This window comes from Capra hircus, chromosome 17 (assembly GCF_001704415.2).
Source record: "Capra hircus breed San Clemente chromosome 17, ASM170441v1, whole genome shotgun sequence".
NCBI classification, from domain to species: Eukaryota; Metazoa; Chordata; class Mammalia; order Artiodactyla; family Bovidae; genus Capra; species Capra hircus.
In genome coordinates this window covers 56,182,793-56,195,130 of record NC_030824.1, presented here as the reverse complement: position 1 = coordinate 56,195,130, position 12,338 = coordinate 56,182,793, and the positions used below count along the sequence as shown (strand labels likewise).

The window sequence follows — 12,338 nt, the reverse complement described above, 5'->3', positions numbered from 1 at the left end:
CTAATCTTCTGTCATCCCCTTCTCCTCCTGCCTTCAATCTTTCCCAGCATCAGGGTGTTTTCCAGTGAGTCAGCTCCTCCCATCAGGTGGCCAAAATATTGGAGTTTCACCTTTAGCATCAGTCCTTCCAGTGAATATTCAGGATTTATTTCCTTTAGGATGGACTGGTTGAATCTCCTTGCAGTCCAAGGGACTCTCAAGAATCTTCTCCAACACCACAGTTCAAAAGCATCAATTCTTTGGTGCTCATCTCTCTTCATAGTCCAACTCACATCCATACATGACCACTGGAAAAACCATAGCCTTGACTAGACGGACCTTTGTTGGCTAAGTAATGTCTCTGCTTTTAAATATGCTGTCTAGGTTGGTCATAGCTTTTCTTCCAAGGAGCAAGCATCTTTTAATTTCATGTCTGCAGTCACCATCTACAGTGATTTTGGAGCTCAAGAAAATAAAGTCTGTCACTGTATCCTTTGTTTCCCTATCTATTTGCCATGAAATGATGGGACCAGATGTCATGATCTTCGTTTTTGAATGTTGAGTTTTAAGTCAGATTTTTCACTCTCCTCTTTCACTTTCATCAAGAGGCTCTTTAGTTCCTCCTCACTTTCTGCCATAAGGGTGGTATCAGTTTCTGCATATCTGAGGTTATTGATATTTCTCCTGGCAATCTTGATTCCAGCTTGTGCTTCATCCAGCCTGGGTTTTTGCATGATGCACTCTGCATGTAAATAAGCAGGGTGACGGTGTACGGCTTTGATGTATTCCTTTCCCAATTTGGAACCAGTCCATTGTTCCATGTCTGGCTCTGACTATTGCTTCTTGATCTGCATACGTGTTTCTCAGGAGGCAGGTCAGGAGGTCTGGTATTCCCATCTCTTTAAGAATTTTCAACAGTTGATTGTGATCTACACAGTCAAAGTCTTTGGTGTAAACAATAACAGATAACTATTAGACCTAATGAGAAAATCTGCAAAGTTCCTGAATACAGATGACTTTGCTCTTGTTCCTATACATCAGCAGTAAGCAAATAGAATATGCAAGACATAATTTTTAAAGTTCATTCAATCCCTACCTCATGTCATACACAAATATGAATTCTAAGTAGATAAAGGACATATATTTAACACAAAACTGTGAAACTTTTCAAAGGCAATATGAGAAATTAGGTTTATAATATTGGAATAGGGAAGGAGTTCCTAAATAGGATACAAAAAAATGCAATCTACAGAGCAAAAGACTAAATTTATTCACTTTATATGATGAACTTCTCCATCAAAAGACACATGAAGGGAGCAGAAAAAGTCATAGTGGGAAGATAATTTTCAGTATCTTCAATATCAGATATAACTGAAACAGGATTAATATTCAGAATACATAGTGATTTCCTAGAAATCAACAAAAAAGAGGGATGCAGTTTTGAAAAATAAGCAAATTTTTAAACAGGCATGTCACAAAAGAGAAGATCAAAAGGCCAATATACTTATGAAAAGTGCTTAGCTCAGTAGAATTAAAGAACTACAAATAAAACTGCAATCAGATACCATCCTATACTTAACAAATGAGCAAAAATTAAAAAGCCTTAGGCTAAGTGTTATCATTAATATGGAGCAGCAGAAATTCTCAATGTTGGCATCTAAAATGATACACTACTTAATAACGGTTTTCAGTTTAAACATAAGTAGACACTTATTCAGCATTTCCACTCCTACGCATAGACTTGATAAAAACTGGTACAGTTCCCTGAAGATATACATATAACACTGTTCATACCAGCAGTTTCTGTATAATAGCCCCGAACTGAAAACAACCAAAATGGCCATCTACAATAGAAGAGACAAAATTTAGAATGTTCACTCTTGGAAATACTCCACAGCTATGACAGTTATTGAACAACCGTCACATGTATCAATATGGTTCAGTTGAAAAACATGATTTTGACTGAATGAAGTATAGAGAATATATACAGCATAATTTTATCTCACTGAGTTGAAAACCATCAAAACCTGATCAGTATATTGTTCACAGATCGTAAATAGGTGATAGCACCGTAAAGAAAAACACTGAATGTCTAACACAAAAGTTACGATCGAATTTATAACTATGAAAGAGGAAGGAAGAAAGATCATGGAGGTAAGATTCCACATGAGATTCCGATTAAGTCTTGGTTCTTGTGGGGAAGGAAGTAGATGGTTTTTTATATTGCTGTTTTTAGTGTTCAACATCTACAATATTTCACACATTTTCTGTTTTATATAAATATATATTTCTTCCTTTGTTTCTTTCATATCCACACCTACACTCAAGGAACCCCATTCATGTTCGCAATAAAAACTAAAAGTTACTTAGGAGTAAATCTGCAGAAGCACGTGTAACTCTTATGGAGAGAATTTTGAAACTTTCTTGAAGGGCATACAGTGAGAATATGAGCCACCGTGGCACTGGGACTCAGTTTGGTGAGTGAAAAGATGGTGATTCTTCTCAAATTAATTTTACGTTTATGCATTTTGTTTGTTTTTCTTTTGGTGGGCTTTTGATAAGCTGACCATAAACTCTGTGGAAAGGTAAAGGACCTAGACTTGCCAATATAAATGGAGGTACAGGATAAGGAATGAACTGAGAGAGAAGCATCGGCATATATACCCTACCGTGTGTAAAATAGATAGCTAGTGGGAAGCTGCTGTGTAGCACCGGGAGCTCAGTTCGGTGCTCTGTGATGACCCAGAGAGGTGGGATGTGGGGGTCATAGGGAGGCTCAAGAGGGATGGGATATATGTTTACATACAGCTGATTCACTTGTTGTACAGCAGAAACTAACACAACGTTGTAAAACAATTACACTCCAGTAATGAAAATAAAATGAATTAAAAATTAAAAATTCACACAACATGTATTAATATATTTTGTTTCTTAAAAAAGAAAAAAAGACTGGGGAATGAAGAAATCGAGATAACATTTGTAGACAAGGCTTTTGAAAAAGCCATACAGAAGAGCAGGAACACAATTTGTCAGTACTTGCTCTGGTACACAGAAATGTTTCAGCTCATGGATCAGCTGGTTCCTGTGAAATTGAGACATAGCTTATGACACAGATAATCAAGCTCAGGCATTTCCAGCCTTGCCTAGTCATGAGAATTGCCTCAGATGGTTGTTAAAACTGCAGATTCCTTTGCCACATTCTAGCCCCACGGAATCAGACTCTCCAAAGGAGGATCCTGGGAACCTATATTTTTAATAGCCTGCCCAGGTGGTTCTTCTGATCTGGCATGGTTGTATAACACTGAGAACTTCTTTAAAGAATAATTGTTGTTAGAAAGAAACAAGTGATAAAACACAGTTGTAAAAATTTATACATAATTTTAAAGTAATAGCAATCATTTTAGGTAGTCATGTATGGATGGGATCATTCCAGTAGTCATGTATGGATGTGAGAGTTGGACCATAAAGAAGATTGAGCACTGAAGAATTGATGCTTTCAAACTGTGATGTTGAAGGCTCTTGAGAGTCCCTTGGACTGTAAGGAGATCCAACCAGTCCATCCTGAAGGAAACCAGTCCTGAATATTCATTGGAAGGACTGATGCTGAAGCTGAAACTCCAATACTTTGGCCACCTGATGGGAAGAAATGACTCACTGGAAAGACCCTGATTCTGGGAAAGATTGAAGGCAGGAGGACAAGCGGATGACTGAGGATGAGATGGTTGGATGGCATCACCGACTTGATGGATATTAGTTTGAGGAAACTCCGGGAGATGATGAAAGACATGGAAGCCTGGCATGCTGCAGCCCATGGGGTTGCAAAGAGATGGACCTGAATGAGCAACTGAACAATAAATCATTTAGGAAAAAATATAATTCCCATCAAGGAGAATTATTTCTGCAGAAGTTTGAAACTTGCTTTAGTTACTAAGAGACTCTTTTAGGAGAATGTTTTATAACTGTGTCTAACTTGACAAAATAAAAAAAGAAATGTACAGATCTTTAGAGGAGCAGTAAATATTTAATCCATTTACTTAGACTCTCCAATTAGGAGACCATTGGATTAGTTATGTTTTTCTTTTCTACATTTTTATGGAAGGAGGTGTAAGACAAATTTTGGTTTGTGGTTCTGCCCAACAAAATTTGTTATTCTTCTGCATTTGTTGCATTCTAGGCAGAAGCTGGTCTAGGATGTGGCAAAATTTATAATTGGTAGGTTTCTCACTCTTCTGAATTCTCACAGCCCTCCATTTGTGCCTTTCGTTAGAGAGTGGTTTTGATTGTTTTCTCAGCTACACAAATAACATGTGAATGTAGTCTCATTATAATTGACTCAAGTAATTCAAAATTAATTAATAATTAATACTTACTAGATGAATTCTATGTGCCTGCTTGGCGTGGTTTTTGATGGGTTTCCTAATCGAATTCTCAGAATTCTGACAATTTTATGAATTATGCACAATAATTATTTCACAGGAGGAGAATCCTGGATTTGTACATTTGGAAGGCAGCAGGATCAGAACTTGACCCGTGTAATTTGACTCCGAAGCCTGTTACATACTCTGAATTTCTCTTCAGTCTACTCGTCAGCAGTGCGTGGAGACAGGCCTCCATGGACCCCGTGCTACCGCTTTCTCTCCCCACCACAGATACTAGCTGTCAGATATCACCATCCTTGCAGCTTTTTGGTCAGGTATGAATATTTCTGTAGGATAGACTCTATGAAATGAAATTGCTTGTAAAACTATATGAACAACTTTACTTGATCCTGCTAATTTGTATTCAACTGGCCAAACAATTCATTTGGGGTTTTCCATAAGACGTTACTTACAGAATACTTCAAATACTTTTTTAAAAAAATTTAATTGAAGGATAATAGCTTTACAACCGGAGAAGGTAATGGCAACCCGCTCCAGTACTCTTGCCTGGAAAATATCATGGATGGAGGAGCCTGGTAGGCTGCAGTCCATGGGGTCGCTAAGAGTCGGACACAATCGAGTGACTTCACTTTCACTTTTCACTTTGATGCCTTGGAGAAGGAAATGGCAACCTACTCCAGTGTTCTTCCCTGGAGAATCCCAGGGATGGGGGAGCCTGGTGGGCTGCTACCTATGGGGTCGCACAGAGTTGGACACGACTGAAGTGACTTAGCAGCAGCAGCAGCAGCTTTACAACATTGTGTTGATGTCTTCTGTACAGCATGAATCAATTATAAGTACACATATGTCCCCTCTCTCTTGAGCCTCGCTCCCATCCATCCCCATCCCGCTCATCTAGGTCATCACGGCGCACTGAGCTGAGCTCCCTCTGCTGTATGGCTACTTCGCACTAGCTGCCTATTCTACACACGGTAATATATATGTATCAATGCTCCTCTCTCAGTTTGTTCCACCCTCTACTTTCCCCATTGTGTCCACAAGCCCATTCTCTGTGTCTGCATCTCTGTTCCTGCCCTGCAAGTAGGTTGATCAGTACCATTTTTCTAGATTCCATGTATCAGTTCAGTTCAGTGACTCAGTCGTGTCTGACTCTTTGTGGCCCCATGGACTGCAGCATGCCAGGCTTTTGCAGTATGAAAAGGCAAAAAGATTCCATATATAGGCATTAATACACAACCGAATACTTTTAGTACTTCAAAAGTTCTGTGAAGTTTATACTCCCAAACTTCACGACATGCCCATTTTTCTGTATCCTCACCAGCACTTGATATTACACATCTCGGTAAATTTTTGCCAATCATATAAATTATATTTAATTCTCTTCCTTTCCTTTTTGTATTTTTTGTTCATGCTATATGTCTACTTGCTAGGGCAGTGGCTACCATAGAGGAAGACTCAATCAACACTGGTTGAATGAGTGGAAGAATGAATGTGTTGGTTATCGGTATCTCTTTTATAGTTTGTCAGCTCATCTCTTTTGCCCATTTTTATATTGGGTTATTTTCCTTCTTCTTATGCTTAATTAGAACTTTTTATACTTTTTATTCTCAATAATGATCATTTATTATATTCTGCAAATGTTTTTTCTCTTCTATTGCTTGTTTTTAACTTTATTCATGGTGAAATTTTTATTCAGAAGATCTTATTTTTAGAATATTAAATTTTGGCATCTTTTCTCTTTATGCTTGGAAAGACCTTTTCTGTTTTTTAACATTAGTTTTTTTTTTTTTTTTTTTTTTTTAAATCTTTTGGCTATGCCTTGCAGCATGTGGGATCTTAGTTCCATAACCAGGGATCAAAACCACATCCCCTGCAATGTAAGCGTTGAGTCTTAACCACTGGGCCAGCTGGGGAGTCCTGGAAAGGCCTTTTCTAGAAGCAAAGGTTATAAGAATGTTCTAATAGAAATTTTGCTAATACATGTATAGTTTTGCTCTATGATTCTTAGATTCATCTGATGTGTTTTAATGTGTTTTTATGTTCAGATAAGGTATTTCTTTAAATTTTTCTAGATAACAGTCAATAGGTAGTCCTTTCTTCTGTTGGGATTTGAAGTATGATCTTTTACATAATTAAATTTACATATACTCATGGAACTATTTCTAGACTCCCTCTCATGGAATTCCTAACTTTTAAATTTTTATGTAATTGTTTATCTTTGGATGTTATATATATATTTGGGGAAAAAAGACTAATTTTCTTGAATACAGGTATTCCACCTCATTTATTATTCATTTTTAAAATGCTTTATAGGCTCTAGGGCAATTTCTAAAATGTGACATGCTCTCAGTGAACATTTATTGGGTGAATCGTAGAAGTAGTTGAGGAAGTTGGAGATTGTAGGAATTGTGTCTTTAAAAAAAAAACAAAAAACAACTCAGGCATCATCTGTTCCCTGGTTGGGTCAGGGAGGAGGATTCTGATAGACAGAAGTCTATTGATTGATAAGAGAGGCCATGAAAAGCTTGCCATGCACCTGAAATTCTATCCCTTTGCCATAGCACTATTTTCAGAAGATTCCTGTTTGAATCTACAGTTGTTACTTGGCAAATAGAAAAACTGACTTGTCACTGCAGCATGGGAAAAAGATATTCCACCCTTTCTGCTCCCTCAGGCAGACCTAAAGCTATTTTATTACTAAAATGTCCCTACCCTTCCTTTCTTTCCAGAAGGCACACCATAGTCAGTAGATCTGATAAGCTGACATGAAACTTGCAGCAGGCTTCTCCCTCTGACACTGGCACTGTGGGATGAGGCTAGCTTATGGTCAGTGAGTCAGTCCTGCTGATTATCTCCTGTATCATCCCTTTGCTGCAGAGTATGACTTTCTGAGAGCGATATTCTAGGAACTCAGTGAAAAAGACCTTGCCGCCATTGGGGAGGACAAATCAGGAAGAAAGGTGTAGACATTCAGCATAGAGTCAGAGAAACTTGAATGATGCCTTAAAAAAAGTTTCATATATTTTTCTACCTGTTTGAATACTTTGTTTAAATGACCCTCCCTCCCATTTGTATGGGGCTTCCCAGGTGGCTCAGCAGTAAAGAATCCACCTCCCAGTGTAGGAGATGCAGGACGTGGGTTGGATCCCTGTGTCAGCAAAATCCCCTGGAGAAGAATCCCACCTCCAGTATTCTTGACTGAGAAATCCCAACAACAGAGGAGGCTGGCAGGCTACAGTCCATAGAGTCACAAAGAATCAGACATGACTGAGGCACTGAGCATGCTCATCCCCATGTGTATTCTTCTCTTTGAACTGGCAAAGCTGAACTTTTTGCATGAAGAAGTCTATGTGTCTTGAGTTTTAAACTGTTTTTCTTCATCTCAAGCTAAGCTTCTTTCTTCCTCAGTTAAAGGAGAATCTGTCCTCTGGCTTCCAGCTTTCACTGAATGAAAACTTTTATTTTCTTTCTTCCTTCTTCCCTCCCTCTGCCCCCAACCCCCACCCCTCCTGCACCCCAGCCCCGTCTCTCTCCTTCTGTTTCTTTTCCTTGTTGTTTTTTGTTTTGTTTTATCCTAGGCCTTCTTTCTGTCAAGTATTGCCCCTCATACCCCATGGTCTTCCTTGAGGAGAGCAGTGTGCTCAGTTGCCTCAGTCGTGTCCGGCTCTTTGTGACTCCACGGACTGTAGCCAGCCAGGCTCCTCTGTCCCTGGCATTCTCCATGCAAGAATGCTGAAGTGGATTGCCATTTCCTACTCCAGAGAATCTTCCCGACCTAGGGATCGAACCCAGGTCTCCTGTGTTTCCTGCATTTCAGGCGGATTCTTTACCCACTGAGCCACGAGGGAAGTCCTGACCCTCCCAGGGGAGAGCAGAGGCATACCTAATTCATCACTGTCACTTGTGATTTAATTCTTGTGTGACAACTTCTAAGATTGTAAGCATGTGTCAGTTTTATTTAAAACTTGCCATAGGGAGAAGACTCCTAAGAAAGCCAATCCAAAGATTTACTCTTGGTAGAGACATCTTCTGGGGAAATAAGTGGTTAAGTAATCATTGTTAAATTAGATTTCTTAAAAAAAGCATGTCTACTTAGAGATCATTAGGCTTATTGCAGGATGACTATTAGCTGAGTGATGTTACTCAGATTTCTCAAAAGGAGTTTGAATCTCATTATCATCTGTCATAAAATTGCTCCAGCATTTTATCATGAATACCAACTATTCCCCAGAAGGTGCTGCTAATAACGTCACACCCCAGAATTCTGCCCCATCTCAGTATGTGGTATTTTTCTTTCTCGGTCTTTTTTTTTTACCCCCACAGAAAAATTATTTTAAAAGAACTACCTTGGTCAAGAGAAGATTTATCTGATTGTATTTTTATCCTATGTGTATTAATTGAGTTTGTCACTTTTTAAATTTTTACAAATAGTGGAAATTAGACATAGGTTTAATTTGCACCATCAACATAGGCAATATTTACACTTCCATTGTTAATATTCCATTTAGCCCTCTGTCTAATGAATATTTCTGAAATAAAGATACATCTTACAACTGAACACACACACTCAGGAAAGTAATTATTAAGCTGACGGTGTGTCTTAAATAAGCTTAAAAAATACCTGTACTATTATACAACTCAGCACATGTAGCTTTAGAGCATTAACTTCCTGAGAGTAGGATATTTTTGTTTCTTGGTCTGTTTTAAACCCTTTATTATGTGGCATACAACAGAAGGGTGGGATAATACAGTTTAGTCCCATTCTGTGGGAGGCAAGAAGATCGCACTGTTTGTTGACTCCAGTGAGAAATCAAGGGGAGAGACTTTTTAACCCCTGTCTCCTCCAGGAGTAAGGGCTTTCCTGGTGGTTCAGCAATGAAGAATCTGGCTACAGTGCAGGAGACTTGTAGGAGATACAGGTTCTGTCCTTTGTTCAAGAAGATCCCCTGGAGAAGGGAATGGCAACCCACTCCAGTATTCTTACCTGGAGAATTCCATGGACCGAGGAACCTGGCGGGCTACAGTCCACGGGGTTGTAAAGAGTCAGACAGAACTGAGCACATAGCACGTGCACCCCCGAGAATGTGTGGAAACAGGAAAGGCTGTGCAGTCAGATCCAGATAGTAGTCCTTTCCCTAAATTGGTGATTTCCTTGTTGCTTGGGAGGCTCTTCTCATGATGGAGTTTTCCCCATCCCTGTCTTGGGTCTTATATAGTTACTAATTATTTTCAGTCTTTTTCTGGTGAAGGTTGCCTGGGTATGCTTCTAATCCATGTACATGTAAGAAGGAAAATTGCCCTCATCAGTCTAGCCTTGTGGTAAAAGCATGGTTAGTAAAAATCAAGTTTGTACCAAAAATATTGGCTGTTCATAGTGCTTCTAAGCCCTACTGTTATTCTGCTAAAGGCATCTCTCTCTTTTCTCCTGTTTGAATTATATTACAACACGTCCCCTTCTGTAATCCCCTTTCGCACAAACCAGGCACTGAAGGAAAGCGATGAAGGCTGACTGAAAACCCGGCAGAGCTGCATATTGTACACATCATAGAACTTCACGTGGCGTTTGACGCCTACTTAGTACTGGCGCCATTTTGCCGGTGGTAGGCAGTGCGTGCTGGTGAGATGGGGCATTTCAGCATCTCACTACCGCCATGGACTAATCCTTGACCTCCCAGTTCTAGAATTGGGACTTTTTCAGCATATTCAGCTGTTCCATGGCTGACTCATGTTGCCTCAGTTCTCCTGATGTAGATAGATAAGCCAAAATGTGATCTTACTGACTTATTAATATGATAGAGGCTAAGTAAACCTGTTATATGGTAACTGGGACGCTCACTATGGTCTCGGGGCACCCTCCTTCCTAAGTTCTGAGGATGTGGAAAACTGGACTGTAGCTTGTGTACATGGAATCAGAACTAGGAGCATAGACAATATATTGTGTGTTGGCGGGCTGGTGGGTGGGGAGGGGTAATCTAACCTTTAGAAAATAAAAATAAAATATCACTAGCCCACAGCAGAGGGAGAACCTTTACTGATTGTAATTGACCAAAGTAATTAGTGTCAGTGACAGAATTGGAAGTAAGAAGGAGATGAAAAGGGATTTAAAAGGGAGTTCACTTTACAATTGTAAGAAAAATGGTAACCTAAGTTTTAATAGTGATGGAAATCCAGGCATCCAGGACTTCTTCAAGAGCCCAAAAGAGAAGAATTATCAGTTTGCAATCAGTTCAGTTCAGTTTAGTCGCTCAGTTGTGTCTGACTCTTTGCGACCCCGTGGACTGCAGCACGCCAGGCCTCCCTGTCCATCACCAACTCCTAGAGTTTACTCAGACTCATGTCCATTGAGTCAGTGATGCCATCCAGCCATCTCATCCTGTTGTCCCCTTCTCCTGCCCTCAATCTTTCGCAGCATCAGGGTCTTTTCCAGTGAGTCAGTTCTTCACATCAGGTGGCCAAAGTACTGGAGTTTCAGCTTCAACATCAGTCCTTCCAATGAATATTCAGGGATGATTTCCTTTAGGATGGACTGGTTGGATCTCCTTGCAGTCCAAAGGACTCTCAAGGGTCTTCTCCAACACCACAGTTCAAAATCATCAATTCTTTGGTGCTCAGCTTTCTTTTCTTTTTTGTAAGCCTTACTCATTTTATTTTACTTTTCAAGAATCACAACTAGGACTGCTGCTGCTGCTGCTAAGTCACGTCAGTCATGTCCAACTCTGTGTGACCCCATAGACGGAAGCCCACCAGGCTCCTTTGTCCCTGGGATTCTCCAGGCAAGAACACTGGAGTGGGTTGCCATTTCCTTCTCCAGTGCATGAAAGTGAAAAGTGAAAATGAAGTCACTCAGTCGTGTCCGACTCTTAGCCACCCCATAGACTGGAGCCTACGAGGCTCCTCCGTCCATGGGATTTCCCAGGCAAGAGTACTGGCGTGGGGTGCCATTGCCTTCTCCAGGTAGGACTATCTGCCATCAGAGGGTTCATGACAAACCTTTGTGATGTGATGCTGTTATTTGTGTAGTATATCATGTGCTATTAATCATGCAAATATTCCCCTCAGGGATGACACATTTTTTCTTTTTAAAATTAATTAATTATTTTTTGGGAGGCTAATTACTTTACAATATTGTATTGGTGTTGCCATACATTGACATAAATCCACCACAGGTGTACATGTATTCCCAGTCCTGAACCCCCCTCCCACCTCCCCATCCCATCCCTCTGGGTCATCCCAGTGCACCAGCCCCAAGCACCCTGTATCTTGCATCAAACCTGGACTGGTGATTCGTTTCACATATGATAATATACATGTTTCAGTGCCATTCTCCCAAATCATCCCACCCTCGTCCTCTCCCACAGAGTGCAAAAGACTGTTCTATACAGCTGTGTCTCTTTTGCTGTCTCACATACAGGGTTATCATTACCATTTTTCTGTGTGTTGATTTTATATCCTGCAACTTTACTATATTCATTGATTAGCTCTAGTAATTTTCTGGTGGAGTCTTTAGGGTTTTCCATGTAGAGGATCATGTCATCTGCAAACAGTGAGAGCTTTACTTCTTCTTTTCCAATTTGGATTCCTTTTATTTCTTTTTCTGCTCTGATTGCTGTGGCCAAAACTTCCAAAACTATGCTGAATAGTAGTGGTGAAAGTGGGCACCCTTGTCTTGTTCCTGACTTTAGGGGAAATGCTTTCAATTTTTCACCATTGAGGATAATGTATGCTGTGGGTTTGTCATACATAGCTTTTATTATGTTGAGCTATGTTCCTTCTATTCCTGCTTTCTGGAGAGTTTTTATCATAAATGGATGTTGAATTTTGTCAAAAGCCTTCTCTGCATCTATTGAGATAATCATATGGCTTTTATTTTTTAATTTGTTAATGTGGTATATTACATTGATTGATTTGCAGATATTGAAGAATCCTTGCATCCCTGGGATAAAGCCCTCTTGGTCATGATGTATGATTTTTTTAATGTGT

The 12,338-nt window shown here is 39.7% G+C and overlaps 1 long non-coding RNA gene across 2 annotated transcripts in view; it reads left to right on the top strand.

Moving 5' to 3' along the window:
* LOC108637891 overlaps positions 1-12,338 on the top strand; it is a 148,548-nt gene that overhangs the window by 81,179 nt on the left and 55,031 nt on the right. For both annotated transcript variants that reach the window (XR_001919408.1, XR_001919407.1), the window contains one exon: positions 4,456-4,672. This is a non-coding gene — a long non-coding RNA (uncharacterized LOC108637891). The remainder of the gene's footprint in view (positions 1-4,455; positions 4,673-12,338) is intronic.